The 13,566-nt window shown below is 34.5% G+C and overlaps 1 protein-coding gene across 16 annotated transcripts in view; it reads left to right on the forward strand.

The window, feature by feature from the left end:
- LOC143253296 (plexin-B-like) overlaps nucleotides 1–13,566 on the forward strand; it is a 244,236-nt gene that overhangs the window by 123,220 nt on the left and 107,450 nt on the right. The window lies entirely within an intron of this gene.

Here is a 13,566-nt window from a genome sequence, read left to right on the forward strand (position 1 = left end):
TCAGAAAGGGCTGGCGACAACAAAAAAAAAGGAAAAAAGCTTCTTAGCAAGAGGATATGCGTAGTGATTCTTGTTTTCAGCAAGTTGATTGTTGTGATCTGATTTTTATCCAAATTCCCTTTACTATTTAGAATCCATTTATTTTCCTTACGGTTGCGTGTACAAGTGTAGAGGTTTTTGTTGGTTTCTAAAACGTTTACGTGCCATATTTACAAAGACCTTTCAAACATCACAAATGTATTTGACTGTGGTACCTTGGCATGGCCAAGTGGGTAGGCCACTCGATTCGTAATCTGAGGGTCGTGGGTTCGAATCCCCGTAACACCAAACATATTCGCCCTTTCAGCCGTGTGGGCGTTATAATGTGACTGTTAATTCCACTATTTGTTAATAAAAAGTAGCTTAAGAGTTTGCAGTGGGTTGTGATAACTAGCTGCCTTCCCTCTAGTCATACACTACTAAATTAGGGACGTCTAGCGCAGATAGCCCTCGAGTAGCTTTGCGCGAAATTCAAAAACAAACAAACAGTACTTTAAAGTGTTTGTTTTTGTAACTTTGAGCTCAGTGCATTCACCTCATGATAACATATTTCCCTTAAATATTGCATCACGCATTGAAATAAGAAATATGTGCACTTATAACGAAATTTTACTAAACTTTGCAGCATGGCTCAACGGGTTCGTATTTCGGACTCGTAGTCGAGTGGTTGCGAGCTCGCATCCATCCCACATCATGCTTTTGTGTCCTTAAATAAAACGCTTTACCTCACTGGTTCCATTTTACACAGCGATACTATTGGTATCTAGTTGTTAGCTGGGAATTAAACTGAAATAGATTAACATCCGTGCGTGATTCTACCCAGCTATATGATGGGTATCTATTTGTTAGCTGAGAGTTAAACCGAAATATATATTAACATCCGTCCATAGGGGATAGATTATCATTTTCATCCGCTTTTGCTATTTGAACAAGTGTTTGAGAGCACCGTCCTTATATGCATTGCAAAAGCACGGCAAAGATTTAACTTTTAACTTGGCTTGAAGTCATGGTGAGTTTCTAATACCATATATATATTTATTTCCTCAAAACGTTGTGTTAGATGACTGCGGATTAAGACCCTAGAATACTTCTACACAAGAGAAAACTTCTTTAAAATGTATCTAAGAAAGGCTGGTGTGAGTAGTTACACTTTCATTGATAAGCAAAGAACAACGTTTCGACCTTCCTAGGTCATCTTCAGGTTAAAAAAGAGAGAGTTTGCAACTGACCGTTGCCGGGCACATGTGTTAGGGACGAGAGTATAAACCGGTACGGGATTGTAGGAGGCGTTGCAGTTGGATATTATGTTATTAATTAGTATAAAAGTGTTCCTTTATATTGGTTCAATTTTGGCTTTAGTTGCTGTATAAGTAGAGCTTCTTTGATTTTGTATTTGTTTTCCAATTTAGTATCTGGGTGTTTTCTATGGTTATGTTGTGTTTATTTGATCTGCAGTGTTCGAAAACGTTATACACCTCAACATTAAGTTCACATGTGAACAGGAAAAAAACCAACCAAATAGCATTTCATAACCTTAAGATCACTAGAACCAATACATAATTAAAAACAAAAATCCACAGAAAAATCACCCATACTGGATTATACATTCCTTGAGACTCAACACACGAAACAAAACAAAAACTCAACATATTGAGAAACTAAATAAACATAGTTTTGTGGCTGTGTTTATTAACGATGAAATCAACAAAATAAAACAACACTTCATCAACATAAAAAAATTTGCTCAAAAAACCATGGAAAAAATTATATACACACTCCTAGACTAACAACAAACAATAATAAATCCACGATACAACAAACTACAAAACCTCACACTGCTACATACCATATGTTCCCGACATCAGCGAAAAAATAACCAACATTTGGAAAAAAACTTACAATAGAACACAACATTTCAGTAAACACTAAATTTATTTAAAAGCCAGGTATATACTAAAGTTCATACTACGTAGAAAGTGCACTGAAAAACACAACAAACATAATTTATAAAATACAATACAACAACTGCCACGACTTCTATATTGGAGAAACATGCAGAAAGATGGATACTAAATTCAAAGAACAAAAAAACACCTTCACACGTTTTTGAACACTGCAAATCAAATAACCATAGAAAACACCCAGATACAAATGGAAAACAAATGCAAAATCAAAGAGGCTCTACTTATACGACAATTAAAACCAAAATTAAACCAATATAAAGAAACAACTTTATATCTATACTAATTAATAACCTAACATCCAACTGCAAAGTCCCCTACAATCCCGTACCCGTTTATATTCTCGTCTCTAAGACATGTGCCCGGCAACGTTCATTCTTCCAAAGAAAAAATGTTTAGATGGCACCCCCCCCTTGAGTATAATAGTATTTAAATACAGTTAAATATAGCAGTACTAAGCTACACCATGATAAGTCGATAAACTTACAATATGAAGTCCAAGGACTTTAGACGACCAACTATGGGCTTTAAATGCCTCAGCTGTCAAAGTTTTTAGTGTCTTGAATGATCACTATTGTATTAAGATTCATCTTAGTATTTCTTTCCATACACTCTGTCTTGGACAGAAAAAAAAAAGATAAAATTTGACATGTATATAATCGCAGAAGTGTTACTCCAACTAAATCTTCTCTTTTGTAAATATACAACTCTTATACGGTTATAGATCACAATAAGATAACAATAGTAGTTTTCATTCCGCACAAACTCTGTATTAATGAATAAAAGTAACTTTATTTGAAACTGCTTATGGCTCACTACGCCATTCGAATCGACGCAAGCAAAATGTTTAAAAGATTAAGTATTATAGGGCAATTTTTCTTCTCTGCAACTGACAAAATAAATGTTGTTTCAATCAAAAATACAAACCACAGACATTAGAATAGCGTGCGTCTGTATTTCCAATGGCAAGTATAGTGATAATAAACATAAACAACTGAAAATTGTGGTTCTGTGACGCTTATAGAATTTTGAATTCATCGAAACTTCCTACTGACCACAAAGACATTTCCCGAATTTTATTTCCTCCAACACGGACAAGGTTGCCGTTTGACTTCTCTTTGAAAACAAAATTACTCAAATATTTTAAATATTCGTCTTTTGTTTGTCTCTTTATTGAATCTCGCGCAAAGCTATAAAGAGGCCTATCTACGTTAGCCCTCCCTAATATAAAGTGATAGATTAGAGGGAAAGCCGCTTTTGAACACCAACAACTCTTGAACTACTCTAATCGAATAGTGGGATTGACAGTTACATTATAACAGCCAATGTGTACTCTATTTTGTTACCAAAACTTATGTAACTGATTTCGTTGACTCAATAGATTCATTGTTAAATGAAAAAAAATCAAAGGATAATCAGGCTTGGCGACGGGTTTCGAAATCGTATATTTCTAGTCGAGCACCTTAACGACCAGGCTATGCCATGAATTCTTGAGTTTCTCGATACGAGTATGAAAGGGGTAAGTTCAAAATAACAGTTCATAACTTAATGAAGACTTTTACGGTGTTATTAACATAACAAATTATACAAATGCACAATTGGAAACGGCATCTCATTAACAGTGGTACAAGTTTCCCTTCCTGAAACACAGCTAGACAGTTTTGTTAATACAATTTCCAGACATGTATACCTCTTTTTATGTGCTATCAGTAAACCAGACGCCTGGCAGAGCCAGGTGGTTGGAGCGCCCGACTGGTAATCCGAGGGTCGCGGGTTCGAATCCTCGGCACATCAAACGTGCTCCTCTTTCAGCCGTGGAGGCGTTGTAATATTTCGGTCAATACTTAAAGTTTCCAGTGTTGTTTGTGTGCTAAGATTTTTTTGTTTTGTGAATTTCTTTCTTTGCTTATAAACACTTAGAGTACCAGAACTGGTGAAACATGAGTATGGAGGGCAAGTAATAAAAAATCAACTATATTACCCCCCCGTCCCAACTCAACAGGGTGATGACAAAAGGTACTTTGAACCTAACGGTGTTTTGCGAGCATCATGTATTGTATATTAGGCTTAACCCACTTAGTTTTAACTTCGCAATTATTGAGACGTCTCGCATGGCTATCAGATACGTTCAAAACCCTACGTACCTAACTTCATACATGAGTAGCATAGGCAGATCAACCTAATTTAATTACTTTAAGTACACAACACTAAAGTTACATTTTATAAACTTTGCATATTCAAATACTAAAATGTCACAATCAAAAACAACTTCGTACGCGAAATACCAGTGTTCCCCTTAGAATATATCAGAGATACAGTTTTATAATAAAACAACAAGCATGAAATAAAAAATAACAAACAAAGCCTATTTACAGTAATATTCCAACACCCTGCATCTGATTTTGCCCGTGGACATTCACGTTGTTAAGTTACCATTAATTTGTATGCATGTAAATTTCTTGACTATTGTTTTTCATTTCTAAAGTCAAATCTTTTTCAGTGGTCCAAGGATCACACCTCGCCCCTCGAGCAATTCTTCTTTCAGATTCTGCAGAAATCTTGCTTCGGTCTCTTTCCTACATCTGGAGCTAGTTGCGATCTTTCTTCCTGTTTTCTTTCTATATTTGTCAGTAATAGCCCACACAGTGATTTTCGATAAACCTAGTCTTTCTATCATCTTTCTGATTTTTTTTTCTTTTGTGTTTAGTTGTATTACTGTAACTTTGAGATCTTTGCTCTACTCTGAAGTTTTTAACTCGATTTTTATTGCATTTTGTGGTAGATCACAAATTTCAGATTTAATTTTCACCATTTAATAATCATGTACTTTTTTATTTATTTTTCAATTAGCTTCTGGTGTTGAGTTTCCAATCATGATAATTCTCAATAACTATCAACGAATAAAATTCATACGAAATATGTTGCTCGTCAAATACTTCTTTCGAAGTATTAAATTAATGTTCGCATTTTATTTCTTCTTTTATCCGCGATGTTGTTTTATCATCAAATTAAATCTCGAATTTATATTTTTCAATAGAACAGCTGGAAATTATAAAATTCCTTTTCTTTGCATTTTTCTTTCTAACTGCCCAAATATTTTTATCTGCAACTGTGCAAGTGTGTTACACACATACAAAGAAAGAGAGAGGACTGAGTGTCTTACATTAAAACGATTGTGAAGCCTCACCCCACAGATGAAGCCCGTGTTGTCACAACTTGAAATTCTCTCCCTAACAACCGTGGTCCTCTAGAATAGTTCGTAGAGTAGTTTCTAATGCAAAAGATTACATCATAAGGTTGTCATGTCCGAGGCTTACTATTCTTCCATATAAGCTCTCAGTAATTCATCTAGCATATAAGGATGACTACTTTCTAGTGCTTATTTCGACCCTCCGACCGCACGAGAATTCATAGATGCTGCGTCCTATGACTTGATCGATATGTCTTCATATGGAATACAACATGAATATCCATTTTATTCTCCAGCTACTACAGAGGGTAAACAAATTTTTATTTTGAATTATTAATTATTGTGCATACTTTTGCCTGAGACACGTAACCGGTTTTTGTCATTGACCTTTGTGATTAGGAATTCTCATCTGTAACAAGAAGCCGTAGTTTTTTTTATTACAGCTAGGGTAAGACTTATTGCAGGGATCTTTTTTAATTGGTTTCCTAAGTTAATACATATCCCCTTCTTTTAAAATTTTAAATATCTGATGTGAATACATTTTTATGACATGGTGTGTGAATATTTTGCTTCACTACCCACTAACTACCTACGTTACACCAAACAATGTGAAAATATAGTTCTGATACATTCCGTTCTGCAATAACTTTATACCAGCTGTGATTGTCGCGGAACTTGCTGATTTATATATTTAGAATCGTTTTAATGTAGTGTACTTTTGCAATCCTGAGTATAATAACAAGGCGTGTAATCTCTATAAAGGAAACAGGCTGAATGGTTTTTTTGAAACCATTTTCAAATAAAATTTTCTTGATATCGTGTTTCGTTACATTTGCTCTACGCCAACCTGCCTCACTTTCATATTTTTCTTTCTGTTGTATGTCGTTACATTAAAACCGCCATCTTTATTTTGCTCACCGTGTTTATTGTATTTGTTAGTCTGGTTTTTATTACACGTACATTATAATTTTTTTTAGCTCGATAAAACCACTTTTTTAAATTTTTTCTGCAAGAAGGGATGGTTTCTAACATGGTACAAAATTATAAGATTTATTAAACGTAGCAATCGATATTTCACTTTAACACTGGTTCTTTTTAATTAGGTTTATTTCAGCTCTATATTTATGATGCATATCTTACAAACAAACCTGAGTCTTTAAGTTATGTGCTAGTGAAGTTTTATGTTTTAAAAATTATGCTGCCGTTAAATCTTCATTGAACTGCGTCCGTCATTAAGACTTGTGGTTGAAGTTTCAGTCTGTACGTATAGTTGTGCATCACGCCGGTGAAAGTCTCAGCTTAGAGACTGAAGTTTCATCCGTCAGAAGGCTTTTGACAAACGTGCCCCTTCAACAATCAACTGTATTTTATCTACCAAATCGACCAAAACCATCCTTCTAATAGTTGTTTAATACATTAGTTGTAACTAAACTACCGTATCCGGGATTTATAAATCAGTAATAACAGTATCAAGTCCTACTGGTCTGAAAACACTGCTATATAAAAGCACGTCCATAACGAGTTGTTCATACTTCCAATCTGCCCAGTTGCACAGTGTCTGCGGACTTATACTGCTAGGAATCGGGTTTCAATACTTGTAGTTGGCAGGGCACAAATAGCTTCTTTGTGTAGCTTTATGCACAATAACAAAACAGAAAAACTTCCAATCTCTATTTTATTTCTTGGTGCCATCTGTCTGGATAACATAAAGACAGTAAAATACAGTTTGTAACTGTAACAAATAAATATGAACCATTCTAAACAAAAGCGCGTAAATAATTAAGGTAAAGTGAGATAGAATTTTGTGATCAATGTTGCACGTTATGTACCTCTGACACGTTATCTGGATAGTCGAACACCGTACTTGTTCTAAATTGTAAGTCAATTTATGAGCTAAGGCACGTACGTAGCTCAGTATGTTTCGTTAATACTTTAATTAAGGACACATGGCAATCGGTACTATTAAAGCTCAATGAACTAATTATTTTTACCTAATTTTTCATAATAGTGAATATGGATCCCTTTGTTGGGGAAGGGAGACATTAAATTTGTTTTTTTGTAATAAAGCCACTTTGGATTATCTGCTGTGTTTACCAAGGGGAAGCGAAACACTGTTTTTAGCATTGTAAATCTGTAGACTTAACCGCTGTCCCACCGGAAGAGACGGCATTCAGTTATAAAGTAGTTTTGAGACGACTTTACTGACGTGGTCATAGAATTACACACTTTTCACTTCGCACTTTTTAAAGCGTGCATATTTTAAAATGTTTAAAGTGGGTTTTATTCTGAGCAGACTAGCCATGAAACAACATTACATCTAATTGTAAGTTGCAAGAGTTTAAACATTTCATGAAATTAATTTGTCTGTATCAGGATATTTCACGTCATATGCTATTTATGCATGTATAATATATAATTTTGTCTACTGTTGATTCTCCTTGTTACTTAATCCTACCTTATCCTCACTTTTTCATTTTCTGCGGTTAAAAAATTTCGTAAGAAAATTCACATATTTTGTTATGTTTACGTATCCCATCGTGACACACTTTTAGTAACTTCATTGGTTATTGTATAAGCTGACAGAGATATCCCATGATCTCGATATGCGTCACTTCGTAGACTCTCTTATAATGAGTATTAGTCTATTGTGAGTCTATCTTCACAGCTGAGAACGACTTATCTGTAAAAAAACATCTGTGGTCTATCACATGTATTTTTGACATCATTACTAGAGGTCTGCTTTGTTGGGACTGGAATGTAGTTCACTGAGAGTCTCGCATAAATCTGGCCAAATATCTAGTTCAGTCCTCAAAGATGACCCTCTGAATCGTAACTAACAAATAGTGGACCTCTGCTTGTGTTGTGCGATGTTCTGCATTTGAAAGATGTCGGGCCAACTGTACCATTGGTTTAATCTAAAGTGATTCTACATTTTACTGACAACACTTGTATCCAATCCGCGTGGAGATCGGCCGGTTTCCTTTCATCCGATACCTCTGTACTAAAGGAAAACATTCGTGTGTTTTATCTTGTTTGTTTTTTTAAGTTTATGAATTTTGGAAAAGTTTAAACACCGGAGTCGTTTGAAAAATAACAACTGACACAAAGCTGTGTAAAGTTGTTGTTACGTAGTACAGCATTTAATTTCCCGTGACTGATCGTGAGACTTGAATAACATGGGGCGTCTTCAATAATTAAATGAAAGCAATAAGTGCATATTACAAACTAGATTTCGTTTTGCGAATTGAAAACCTGAAAACAAAATTCTAAGTATAATCTCAAAAGCCATTTTACTTTGTAGTAAAAAGAAAAGTTTTGAATATTTTTATCTCATATTAATAGTTATTGAACCAGAGGCCATAGTACTATTTTTAAACATCCGACAAGTAAACCCTAAGATATTTTCTGAGAAAGCTGAAATAAGTATGAAGCGATAAAAAAGTTTACAAATATCACTGACAGACTTATTTTTGGTAACATGATTGTTTTGATCTTAAAACTGTATCTGTTCATGTTGTGTGAAAGCATGTTGATTGAAATGAATTAACTTTACGACAACAGAAATAACGGGTCTGACGCATAGCAATGTATTTCTTCAAGAAAGAAAACAATAACTTCAAAGCACTGAAGAATGGACGGAAAACAGGGAAGATCGCTTTAATATATAAATATACAAACACTTATTATGAAAATATATTTGGAACATACCTAGTAATAAAAAAATAGAAAAGTGTTGAATGAAACTTCGAGAGAAAAAGGCTATCCAAGGGCTATCTGTGCTAGCCATCCCTAATTCAGTGGTGTAAGACTAGAGGAAAGGCAGCTAGTCATCACCACCCACCGCCAACTCTTGGGCTACTCTTTTACCAACGAATAGTGAGATTGACCCACATATTATAACGCCCCCTCAGATTACGAGTCGAACGCCTTAACCCACCTAGCCATGCCGAGCCCACGTACTCACGTTTTGACATTAAAAGGATGAGTTGTATGAAACAAAGTGACATAAGTGGAATATCTCAACTTAGAAAAGAGAAGTTGTAAGAGTAAATAAGAAGAAATCTAACAAATGGGAAAAGAAAAATTATGGTAAAGGAAAACATGAACGTAAGGTAAATGAAAGTAAAATGAAGAGAAACGGAATAACTTACAAAGAGAAACTGACTTGAGTTCATGCTGTGACGATTCATTATAAATATTTCACACCTAACAAGTCGTGTTAAGTAGCCCCTCTGTGTAAAGAAAGGAGTCAGAAAATACGTCATCAACATAATGATGGGATGAAGTGGAGATATGGTGGATGTTATCCTCAGAAATTAATAGTTTGCTTCATGTGGTCACTATTTTACAACCGTGCCGGCAAACTGTTCGAGGAAAAAAAAGAACCTGTAATTAATTAACACGAGTTTCGTAATGCCAAGATTAGCGTCTTTATCTTTGAAATTTATTTGAGAGGTTTTCAAATCGATCACAAGAGTCATGTTTTGAATATATTTTTTATTTGTTTGTTTGGTTTGTAATTAAGCTCAAAGCTACACAATGAACTATTTGTGCTCTGCCCACTACGGGTATCGAAATTCGGGTTCTAGCGTTGTAAGTTCATAGCCATACCATTGTGTTACTGGGGGTCTTATGGTGTTGAAGAATGATTTATAACTGTGAGGTAAGATTTTTTTAATGAAATACATTTTAAATATAGATATTTGATTATTTTGGAATTTCTCATCACTTTGTCAGTAGTTTTAAACTGAAGTCTTTCAATGGATAATGTCACTTGACCAATTATAATTAATTGTATATTAACTGCACACTTTTAACTTATTTTTAGCTCACTGTTTCCTCTTGTGTAGGAGATGTTATACAGCACAAAAATTTGGGTTTTTATGTATTAATGATTTTTTTCCTTTTCTAAAGCTAGTAACTGTGAGCACGTTTGCGTTGGCACATGTCGTTAAGCTTCTAAGCCGCTGAAAATTAATTGGTAGCGATGAATATGTTTTAGGAATGCCACATTGCGTTTTGATAAAAGCTCTTGTATTCAAAATAAAGTTATTTTAATCGTCTAAATGTGTGGTTACAGAAAACATTATTTATGCAAGAGTTAAATTGGCATTTACTATTCTTTACCAACGAAAAGTGGAATTGAGAGTGGTTTCAATAAGCGAGCATTTCGCTGACAGATTTCGATTCTGCGAACGACAGATTGAGTCAAGTACCTTAATTAACAGATTAAGTCAGGCTTATTGCACAAAGCAGCGGTTGATAATGTATTTAGTTTTGTCGTAATAAATTTGTGGTACATTAAACTCAATCAAAATAATTTGTACCTAGTGTCTTGGAATCTAGTGTATTACTCATTAGCTTATTTGACTGTAAACTTGAGTGAGCCGGAAATGATCTAGTGATCATGGGCCTGAATGTTAATCCGCGCATAACTGGTTCGCGTCCCGTAGTCTCAAAGTCGCGTCCCGAATTTTTAGGTGTTTGGTGCGTTACAAGCGTGAGAGTCAAATCACATCTTTTTATTAGAATAGTCAGAGTTATTGGGGGGCTGTTGCCTTTCCTTTGTATTATCAGTCCCTTATCGGAGATTCTTGAATTTGACAAGTTCTTCAGGCACCCTTTTGACTCATCCTCTCCCTCCACAATTGAATCAAACGATTCTCTGACTGTTGTAGACCTGGTAGGTATTTTAAGCGTCATTGTTTTTCGACTTCATTAATTTTCTCATCACAATCAGTAGTATTCTTCTGCTGTCTCTTTACTCGTGCTCATTTCATTACCATTAAAGCAAGATTTTCGTTTGTTCCTAAATTATCCTATTAATTTTTGTGACTACATTTTGTGTGCCCATGGAGAGGAAGCTTGTATAATATACTGATTACTGCGATTGTATAATTAGATACAATGTGTTCTGGAATTAAGCATAAAGCTACACAAAGGGCTATCTGTTCTCTGCCCATCAGAGGTATCGAAACCCGATTTCTAGCGGTGTGAGTTCGTAGACATTCCGCTGTGCCGCTAAGGGGGGGCAACTAGATAGTGGAATTCGGGCAAGAAAATGCTACCCTGCCCTTCCTGTTATACAACTTTAACTTCTTACTTGCTGTAGAAGAGTACCTGGTACGCCCACTGTTTCTCTCTTTTTCCCAGTTGTCGTTTGACCCTACTTTTTATAAGGGTCCTCCCTAACTAAATCCAGTAACCTTTGGTTTGTAGAGCGTTTCTTGAACGAGATATACAGGCAATTAATCAAACGTAAGAGTTTTGATACTTCGTTAAATTTCTTAGGAATATCAAATGTCTAGTCGCGAAAACGTTCACGAAGTCTCTAAAGTATTGTCAGAAGTTACTGAGTATGTATAGCCTAATGCGATCTGCGCATATCTCTTCTCTCCCTTCCCTCCAAGTGGTACAGCGGAAAGTCTAAGTTATATTTATAAATTATAATTCTTGATCCATAAACAGCTTGCCATTGTCCCGTAATTAGGACTTCTAATTTTCGGTTTCAAATGACAAACACCGATACAAATCCTCTGATGCAAAAAAAAAGAAATCGATATCTTCCCAATAAACACCGAGAAAATACCAAAATTGGTTTAGCTTACAACTGTTTTTTTTTAGTATTATTATTTGCTTGTTTGAAATTAAGCGCAAAGCTACACAATGAGCTTTCTGTGCTCTGTGTCCGGTTTCTAGCGTTGTAAGTCCGAATACATACCGCTGAGCCATTGGTGACTTATTTTATGTGCTTACTAGATTTAACTCTTCCATACGGGCTCGTGTATAATTTTTTTTTAATATCTTAGCTGACACGTTTCTAGTTTTTAGGTTTTAGTTACTTTTATAAGAATAAAAAATATGCTTTAAAAACATGAAATTGGACACTTACATTCGACGTGTTCGTTTTCAGCTGTCGGTCGTCGATGAAATTGTAAGTCTATGTTTTGTACTTGTTATAACTTATTTACATACACAAAAGTTGGACTATCTAAAAAAGAAATGATTAAAAAGAGATAGTCTAATCTTCACTTAACCTGAGAACTTTGTAAACTTTTTACCAAGTTATTTTGAACTCGTTATATAAAAAATGTTTAATACTCTAACTATGAATTTGTTTACATGTTTCTTTCCTTATTACTTAGATACATTACAGCAGTAAAGTGGCCATAGGCATGGCCATCTTATATGCAGTACTTAAAAACAAAGACAAAAAAAGAAAATTTATGTGAAATTCTAATAACAAAGCAATTGAATTAAATACTACATATCACATATACCTTTCGTTTTCTTCACAGTAATAACCTTATGCTAGTCTTTATATTTTACCTACTAATATACAATACATTTAAGTGTATAAATATTCTTTGCAGCATATGCATACATAACGTTGCTCGATATGCTGCTACACAGCGTGAATGAGTTCAAAAACTATTACTGACTCAGCTGAAAGATGTACAGACTGTATATTATTCTCCTGATTGGATTATATATGTAAAACACAGCTCGTTTGGGTTGAGATTTTTTTTTTTTTACGTAGAGGAGCGAACAACGTTTTGACCTTTTTCGGTCATCGTCAGGTTCACCTGACTTCTCACTGCCTCTTTTAATTTCATTTTACTTAAAAATAAAATAATGACTACATCCAGCTATTCACTTTTGAACGCTACTAATAAATTTATTTCGCCGCTTAGTTTCTGTAACACTTTCTTTTAGTGCAGTATTTTTCTTGTTGTTTCTCTTCATCTTTAAAATCCTGAAATTTTAGAATTTCGTGGAAGTGCAGGTTAAACTGTTGCTTGTTAACTGAACCGTAACTCTTTCTACGAAGAATTGAACAACAACCAAATTTTATTTGAAAGCTGGGCACTGACTGAAGTTAATAACACTAGATAGGATTATCTTAGAATTAAAACATTTTTTAAATAGTCATTGGTTTAAAAAGCAGCAAAATCTCTCGGTGAGAATTCAGATTAGGAACTTGTGTATACCGACATTTTCCCGTGTATGTGTTTTTGATGTTGTTTTTTTCTGTTATTATGAAAACGTGCTTGGCTCGTCAAATACGTTATTAATAGAACAGTCATATAAGCAGAAAATCAATGTTATTTGCACTGTAATTTTTTTCTCAATCTGTTACTGAAGAAGACGAAATCCAATAACAAGATTGATGGAATTCTTATCAGTAAACGTTTCTAAGTTATCCAGACACTGAATTTTTTGAAATTCCAGCGTATTTATTTATTGTTTCCATTGACTTTGAAAGTTCTTTTAATGGTTTTTCAATAGTGGAATTTAATACATTTTATATGTAATAGGTTCATTCCATTGATTCCATCTGCAAAGCGTATTTGTTTTTTCGGTTCATTTCATTTT

Source organism: Tachypleus tridentatus, chromosome 6 (assembly GCF_004210375.1).
Source record: "Tachypleus tridentatus isolate NWPU-2018 chromosome 6, ASM421037v1, whole genome shotgun sequence".
Taxonomy (NCBI): Eukaryota; Metazoa; Arthropoda; class Merostomata; order Xiphosura; family Limulidae; genus Tachypleus; species Tachypleus tridentatus.